This window comes from Lactuca virosa, chromosome 9 (genome assembly GCF_052849685.1).
Source record: "Lactuca virosa cultivar CGN04683 chromosome 9, Lactuca_virosa_CGN04683_v6, whole genome shotgun sequence".
NCBI classification, from domain to species: domain Eukaryota; kingdom Viridiplantae; phylum Streptophyta; class Magnoliopsida; order Asterales; family Asteraceae; genus Lactuca; species Lactuca virosa.
In genome coordinates, this window is record NC_136434.1 from 14506658 (window position 1) to 14515280 (window position 8623).

At 31.6% G+C, this 8623-nt stretch overlaps 2 long non-coding RNA genes across 6 annotated transcripts; both read left to right on the plus strand.

Moving 5' to 3' along the window:
• Nucleotides 1–711: 711 nt before the first annotated feature.
• Nucleotides 712–4694, plus strand: LOC145140763 (uncharacterized). Of its 4 annotated transcripts, none has more exons than XR_013722271.1 (4): nucleotides 712–891; nucleotides 2259–2874; nucleotides 3227–3485; nucleotides 4526–4694. It is a non-coding gene; the product is annotated as an uncharacterized LOC145140763 (long non-coding RNA). The 4 variants fall into 4 exon arrangements; XR_013722270.1 differs by having other exon boundaries at nucleotides 2259–2408; nucleotides 2770–3485; XR_013722269.1 differs by having other exon boundaries at nucleotides 2259–3485.
• Nucleotides 4695–7221: 2527 nt separating this feature from the next.
• Nucleotides 7222–8623, plus strand: LOC145138767 (uncharacterized). 2 transcript variants are annotated; one of them, XR_013721714.1, is made up of 3 exons: nucleotides 7280–7632; nucleotides 7708–8084; nucleotides 8423–8623. It is a non-coding gene; the product is annotated as an uncharacterized LOC145138767 (long non-coding RNA). The 2 variants fall into 2 exon arrangements; XR_013721713.1 differs by lacking the exon at nucleotides 8423–8623 and having other exon boundaries at nucleotides 7222–7632; nucleotides 7708–8168.

Here is an 8623-nt window from a genome sequence, read left to right on the forward strand (position 1 = left end):
GAACAATCTATTTCTACAAATCGATTTTCATATATATGCGCTCATATCATTTCTGGGTTTAGGGTTAATGGATTCAAAGAAGTATACGATGGCGCTGAATCAAACGGAGATAAAATCACCCCATAAATGGAATCTGAAATCGTGTATGCCTTGTGTTCTTGTGTTCTTGGAGAAAATCACTAGCCATGGGCACTGCTGTTGGATCTCTTTGATCCCAGATGGAGGAGACGAATTGAAATAGATGTGCTCTAATTTTTCTTGTGGTTGTGTTGATCGATGATGGTGGGTGATGAAGTAGCGGCAACGACTAAAGCTCCAAGGGTGTTTCTGATGGTTTCAGCGATGGGTGGGATCTTCTTTTTGGGAGAGATACGCAAATAGAGAAGGGGATGGTGGGTAAAATTTTATTTTTTGATTATTTTAATTAAAATGTCTTAAAAAAATAACAAAAGAAATTGAAAAAGAATTACTAAAGGGGCATATTAGTCATTTTAGGTTGGGTGTGGATCAAAACCATACAAAAATCCCAATCATAAGGACCAAAACCACACACCGTATCCGAAAATAAACCACTTATTCACCATCAAATTGTTTTGGACCGAAACCACATAATTTTGATAACCACAGGGACCACTTTTGCAAATTTGTCTAGTTTTTTTCTTTAAATTGCGAAGAAAAAGCAGAATGCTGAGGCGGTAGAAACTTTTGGGTGGAAAGTAAAAAATTGCAGAAAAATCCAAAAAAGAAGAAAAAGAAGAAGAAACGAATAGGGTTTAAATCTCCAAAGTAAAATCAGAGAAGCGAGGGAAGTAGTATTCGCCGGGACTATTGTCGTCGCCCGTCTTTGACTCCCTCACCGCCCTTAGCTACTCTCCGCCTCATCTGCCGACGGTTAGTTCTCGCAATCTCGCTTCTCTCCTCACATCATTCGCCTAGTGGCCTATCTTTTCTCCGTCCCCCGAGGAACAAATATATAGTTGAGGACAAATGGTGGACATAACCTGTTGATCTTACACTTAACTGTTTATATGTTTATATGGTATAATCGTTTAATACTTTGTTAATTGTTTAGTAATCTTATTTATGAGGGTTTTTTTAATCCATTTATATACATGATAATTGTTTTTCTATAAATATGCATATGCATACTAGCTGGTTATCGTTCATAGTTTACTAGGCTATCTATGTGCACATAGACTTGACATGAATAAATTTGTTATTAGAAAATCTAATTTAAAGCCACATTTTATATATATATATATATATATATATATATATATATATAAAAAGCCACATTTTATATATATATATATATATATATATATATATATTATCTTACTATATTATTATACAAACCTTACTATTTTTAAAAATAGTTTTTAAGACGTTCAAGTATTTAAACTAAAAGTACAACAAACATGATTAAAATAATATTTTAATCTAATTTTTTTAAAATATAATGCAGAAAATACAAATCTTTAATGCACAATAAATCTCACACTCCAATATTGAAACATTCAAAACGTGAGTCTTATCTTTCCTGTTATAAAAAAGATAACACAACATTTAAATATCTCAACCTAACCGCGAGTAATATGTAAATAGAATCGGTCAAAGTTGACCGTGTAATCCTTCACCTTCGTCCAACGTTTCATAGCCTCTCATCTCTCAAAGACCCTATATGAGACACCTTTTCTTCGAAGGCAACAATATACAAGAATCTACTCTCCTTATCCGCACACCGCCATAAACAACCACTCCTCTTACCAACACCACCTCTACCGACGACATTCACCATTGCTCCACCCGGAGACCTTCAGACGCTGAGAAATTGACCCCGACTCCGTCCTCTAGCCACGTCGTTGCCCACTACCTGCCCTGCACATCCAGCGCACGCTCCCCCCGACGCTTCCCATTATCTGATTTTGTTCTCACCAAAATATGCTCACTTTAGGTTTGCTTCTGGTTTTTTTTCCTACAAAAATAACTTTATTTTCTGCAAAAAAAAAATGATTTTCTGCTTTCTTCCCTTTCAAATCGATTACAGAATTTGAATTCTGCAAAATCGATTTCATTTTTTTCATTTCTGCTCAAAAAATTTAGTCAATATCATTTTTACTTCATTATTTATTTTTGTTTTCTCCTTTTTCCTTGAAACTACCGAAAGTACCTCCTAAATTGTTTTGTCTATGTGTTCTTTGTGTATCTGTATTTGATTATTTGTGTCTATTAACTCTATGTGTGTGCGTGTTTAATAGATGATTTTCATTCCTAATGCTAAATTCGGTAGCTTGAAGAGGGCTAAAGACGATAAGAAGGATGCATATGATATCACCACCGCCACCATCACCATCTCTTCACAACAACGTTTTTGTTTCTCCTTCCCTACATGAACATCTATGACCAAGGTAAGACTCTTATCTTCTTATTCATTTTGTTTTTCTTATTTAACCCCCTCTTTTTATTCCTCTTTAAATCAAAATTTTTGGCAACCTAACAGATATATCATATATATATTTCTTAAAGCCAAAAGAAACACACATTATCTGGTCATTCTCGACACCTCCTCAATCTTCAGATCTGTAAGAATCATGTATCTTTAGATCTAGAAAATGGTGAAGTTATGATGTATGCCTATGTATGTGTGTCTGTGTAAAATGGGAGATAGATATTTAATATAATCTTATGTTGTTGTAGTCAAAATTTCAAGTTAATATTGCGTCGGAGTTGCAAATGAGTCTAAAACCAAAATTATGGATGTCTATTCAGGCTCCGGGCAGCCAACAATAAGACATATCAGAGGCAAAGGTAGGTGTAGCTCAAATACCATCCCAATTCCAAAATATATGGATCATATTACCCAAGGGTAAAAAGGTAATTGGATTCCTTTATGTTGTTTTGTTATGATGTTTGAAGATTAAACTGATTCTAACTTTGTTAGATGTATTTTCATGTTTCCTCATGTATCTTTGCTAACAACAAAAGATTATGAAAGAACATAAGAACATCTACCTTTATATGGTAGATCAAATGGACATGAACAGAGCATAATTAGAAGTTTCATTTTCTGTTCATATATTTTTTTAACAAATGTCAAGAGTTATTTGGTTTCAGTGATGTTGATCAAGAAAATGGTAGTTATGGTTCTTCCTTATGAGTTTTTAGTCTTGGCTATTTTATTTTGTACACTAAGACATTATGATGTGGGTTTTGGGATTGAATATAGGTAGACTTGGTTAGAAGTTGTTTCTAAGGAGTTGAACCTGGTATAAAAGTTGCCATAATTCCAAGAAGGCATCTAAAGAGGTTGTTTCTCTAATCCCTACTACTGCCGATAAGGATGAAGAGAACCCAAAGCAAAACGACAAAATTACCCCTGTCATTGAGGAGTCAAACATGTTAACATAACATTGAAACCCACTTCAAAATAGTGACCATACACATCCGCATGCGCTCTTCCTCCTCGAAGGCACCAAACTACAAAGGTGAATTATGTTTCTGAAACCACGCCAAATTGGTGATATTGTCGATTTTTAACTTTATGAATACCATAATATATTAAGGGAAAGTATGTTTTCTGTTTTGTGGAAAAAAGAAGGATCATTGTTCTTTCAAGTTGATAAGGTTCAATAGATGAAATTCAATATTAGCATCATTTGACCTTGGCATAGTGAGTAAATACTCATTTCCATAATCATCTAAAAATACCCAATTGGATCTTTTTTATTAACTTATTTGAGTTAACATACTGTGAAGGGCTTACTGTATGTTCTCTTAAACCTATAACATCCTACTTTCATTCTTTTTATCACATAATTGTAATTTCATTTCATTATTTTTTCTTATTAGTGCAATATATTTTGACGAATTAAAACTAAATATAACATTGTATTTGCAATACATTTTTCAGTAGGGCATTATACTCTACAAAATATATTCAATTATACATTACTATACTTAGATACATTTTTAAAGTGTAATGCTCTAATAAAAAGAAGTTAGACAAAGATGTTATAACAAAGAAATCAGTAAAAGTACAATGCTATTATAAGAAAAATAAACTTCTAAGTTGCTAACTAATTTTTTTAGTGCTATGGTCATTTCTTTATTTCATGCCATTTAAAAACCTTTAAGGGCTAAATGCTGGAAATACTTGACATACTTTTGATTAATTGTTTAGATACCAATTTCATTGTTCTATTAAAACATTGTACTTTCAAAAACATATCTATTTATAGCATTATACTTTTGTTTATTTAATAATGCTGATGAGAAATGAAAGTACAATGTTATAAATAGGGAGGTTTTTGAAAGTTGAATGTTGTAACAGAAAAGAAACACTTTTGATCATTTCGTTACTTGGTTATGTTTTCATGTGTTCATGTTATTATGGTTATGTTTTGATCATTTCTTTACATTGCTGCATTTCTTTTGGATTTTTTTTTTACTTTTTATGCTTTGGTTATTCTTGGTCATAAGCCAATAAGCAATGTTATGGACTATTATTGACTTTTTTTATTCACAGACAGTTGAAGATGGAGTTGGAGACCTTGCTATTCAAGCTATGTAGAAGTTTAACTGATAGAAATGGTAAACATTGAAGCTGTAATTAATATGTGGATAAAGTTCATGGGTCTTATGCTTTAATTATGTCATAGTTTTTCGAGTTTCTGTCTCATTTTAACGCAAGTTTTGAAGGGTTGCTTTTGGGAGTAAAAGTATTCATGGCTTCTTTAATTTGTATTTTTTCTCGACATAAAACCATATGAATCCCACCTATAAACCATATAGATTAATTGTATCAGATGAGTTAAAATGCATCCCTCATTAAAGTCATCAATTATCAAGTCATTTAAGATCTATAAAGCTATTAAATCAAAACACATCCCGCATTAAAGCTATCATTTATCAACTCATTCAAAATCCTTAAAGACATTAAATCAAGATGTGGCAAATTGGATATCCGTTATTGAAAATATTTTGAAACATTAACAATTGATAAATAAATGGATTTGAAACTTAATAATAATAAAATGGGTAGCTATTTTTGATTAATTAGTAAAGTACCGATTTTTTATTGTCAAATGTGCAAATATTATCTTTTGTTTAATTTAACCATATTTAATATATTTTACCTTCCTTTTTTTATAAAACAAATTTTTTTATTGTGGTGTACCTTTTTAATTGAATTCTTATAAAAATGAAAAATTCTTGTACATTAGAAAAAAGTTTTTATTTTATTATTTTAATATTTTATTTTATTTTTAAATTTACTTGTTGGTAACGAAGAGAGATAAAAATACCATATAGACTAAGATTTTCAAATTATGACCAAAGAATTTATTTGACACAATGTAACCAACAAATTTAAACATGTATCCAACAAACACAAAATCGATAGATAGATATGTTGTTCCCCATAATAAAAAGAAATTATTCATCGTCGCTTAATTGCAATGTTGCTGAAAGAAAACCACGAATGGTTGTATTTTTTATTCAACATGACATGTATCATCAAATGAATGCTTCAATGCAATTGAAAATCATATTGTAGCCATTGTCACAAAAAAAAAAAAAACACAACCAAAATAGTTAAACCAAGTTATATTGGTTTTTATAGATTTGACCTTAGATTTTTTCGGAGACTCACTTCAACAAAGTATCCGTTTTTCATTCCCACATGATTATGTCTTCATTCAGTATTTTGTTGATTTCATCTCCAAACATTTATAGTTTTTAGTTTTATCAAATTGATTAACAAAAAACCAATAATTAAAAATACATACATAAAAAATTCTCTCGGTTCGGTTTTTCAATCCTAAAAGAAACAAGAAAATGATTTGGTAGCCAACACATGAGTATGTTCACTGTATTGCATGGGGATCACGATATTGCATATAAATTGTTCACATAATCCCCCACGCAAACTGTAATCACTGAGATGAAAATATTCACCGAAATAAAAGCGCCGAGAGATTAGACTATATAGATTACAGGTGTAAGGTAAGTGGGTGTAGAAAGCAATTTTTGATAAACTATTTGCACACGTCGCTTGGCGCGGGTAAACGTCTACTATATATATATATATATATATATATATATATATATATATATATATATATATATAGTATGCTTTGAAATCTAATTCGGTCAATAATGCACGCACAATCATCTGTTGATGTATATTTGTAAAGATTCAAAGACAGGGAAGTCTATATATCAAAAGTGGTGTATAAAAAAGTGTTGCACGATTAATAAGCACACACAATCATCTATTGATGTATATTTGTAAAGATTCCCAACTTTTCATTTTTAATTCTTATTTATTTCGTTTCTACTAGCATAACTCTTATTGATAATTATTTAGATGTAGTAAACTATTTGCCCAAAAAAACTAATCATCTCTAGAAACTAATTTCTGAAAAACTATTCGCACCCGTCGTTTGGCGCGGGTAAACGGCTAGTGTGTGTGTATATATATATATATATATATATATATATATATATATATATATATTACTTTATAAAGTATATATAATAGGAAGTTTAAAAGTTTTAAGACCAAAGTCTTAAAACTAAGGAGCTTGAATCTTGATCTTTAATTTTACATAAAATACATCTAATGGTATAAAATGATGATCTATGTGAACTGACTAATCAAAATGAAGCAAAGCCACTCCATAAAACCCTAAGCTCAATTTCGATTTTCATCGGCCGCCACTTTTTTCTCTCATAGTTTATCCGTGTATTCCTCTCAACCCTAATCATAAACATAAAACCACCAGCGCCCTCAACGATTTTTTTAAAAATCGACACCCACCTTTGATGTTACCTTTGTTATGTACCTCTTCGACCACAAACTGCTGTTGTACAACTCTTTAATGCTTTGAGAAACTTTGGCAATGTATGGTCCTTCTTATTTGTTGTCGAAAGAATCACCTTGATACATTGTTTGCTTCTCTGATGTATGTCTTTGGGTTCTCCAGTCCAATGTGTCCCGACCCTTCATTTTCCTTAACGCCTTGTTCCCGAGTTCCACTTAAGGAGAGAAATGGGAGGATACGGAGGGAAAGTGAGGGGTGTCGAAGGAAAATCGTGTTTCCGAGTTTCATTAATGGAAGGAAAGTGAGGGGAGGGGAAGGATTTTAGAGTCATATTTTCCTTCCAAATTTTCCTCCCAAATTGGACGGATTTGGGAAGAAAGTGAGGGGAAGGAAAATTTTTAGTTTTATTTTCTTTTTCCTCCTAACTCGGGAACACAAAAACTTAAAATTTTCCTTTCATTTCTTTTCATTTCCTTCGAACTCGGGAACACGGAATAATGAATATTTTCCTTCACCTCCCTTTCTTTCCGTCAAAATTTTTCTTCCCTTTCCCTTAATGAATTTACAAAAAAACTCAACAAGGCGTAAGTTTAAAAGAATCCATGCCCGCCTCCTATGCTTTTATCCCCTTCAATTTTCCGTCTCTCGATCTATATCCTACTTCGATCACCATCGCCACCACCATACCTCCAACAGAACATCATTGATTTATAGGACCACCATCGCACGACAGGGCCATTATTGCGTTACCATGATCTACCGACCTCCCTCTACATCATTTTATTCTGGGATTTGTTGTATTTCTCAAGTATGTTCATCGAGTTTTTTGCCTTTGGTTATTTTCTAGGTATACAAACCTTAGATTTGGTATTTCTTTTTCCAGGTTTCATACAATCTATCAATTTTTCTTATGGGTCAGTGGAACACGCACCCCAGATGTTTGACAAAATGTCTCATATAAAGTTAAGTTTTCAACTCTTACCTCTCAATCTTCCATTTCCTTTTCTATCAACTGTCAAATATTTTTGTTATACTTTTATTTGAAATCTTTTTTACTAGATACATTATTATGGAGGTGCAACGTTTCCGATTTTGTTTGTTATTTGTTTTATTGTCACCATTGACATGCCTATTAACATTTCTTTCTTGTCAGATACATCTAGAAGATGGCGTAAGAGGCAAATGAACAAATATTGATAACATGTTGTGGTTGACTTGCGACATTGTTGGAAGGATTTCATTTTTAAGAGAAAGCAATATGTACAAACTTTATTTGAGAATGCTAAGCAGGACATTGTAATTTTATGATTAGGTTTTTTAAGGAATAATTTACATTGGAAGTTCCTTTTGTTTGTTTGAAGATTTCCCATCTTTATGTGCTAAAAGAAAATTATTTTTTATCCTAATATTATCTTTGAAAATATTTTCATGAAGAACAATTCATTAAACAATATTATCAGTATTTTTGAAAGTTATAAAAAAATAAAAGGAAGTTGTTTCAAATAAGTGATTTGGTTTGGAACTTCACTTGAAGATCACTTTATCCATTTCGCATACTTTATTCTCACAAGGCATATTTGTTTTTGATGGTTTTGCAGGCATCCTGAATATTTTTAATGTTTGGGAAAGATTTGTTGAATCAAAGCTAAAAAGCTCAAACTTGTAAAGATAGAGTCAAGAATTAGCGATCAAGTCTAACTAAAGATGCTATTGAGCGACTAGAACTTCAAAAAAGTGTACATGGTCGAATTTGTAATAGTTTTTTTACCTTTTGCAATAATATATTCTGATTTTTTTAA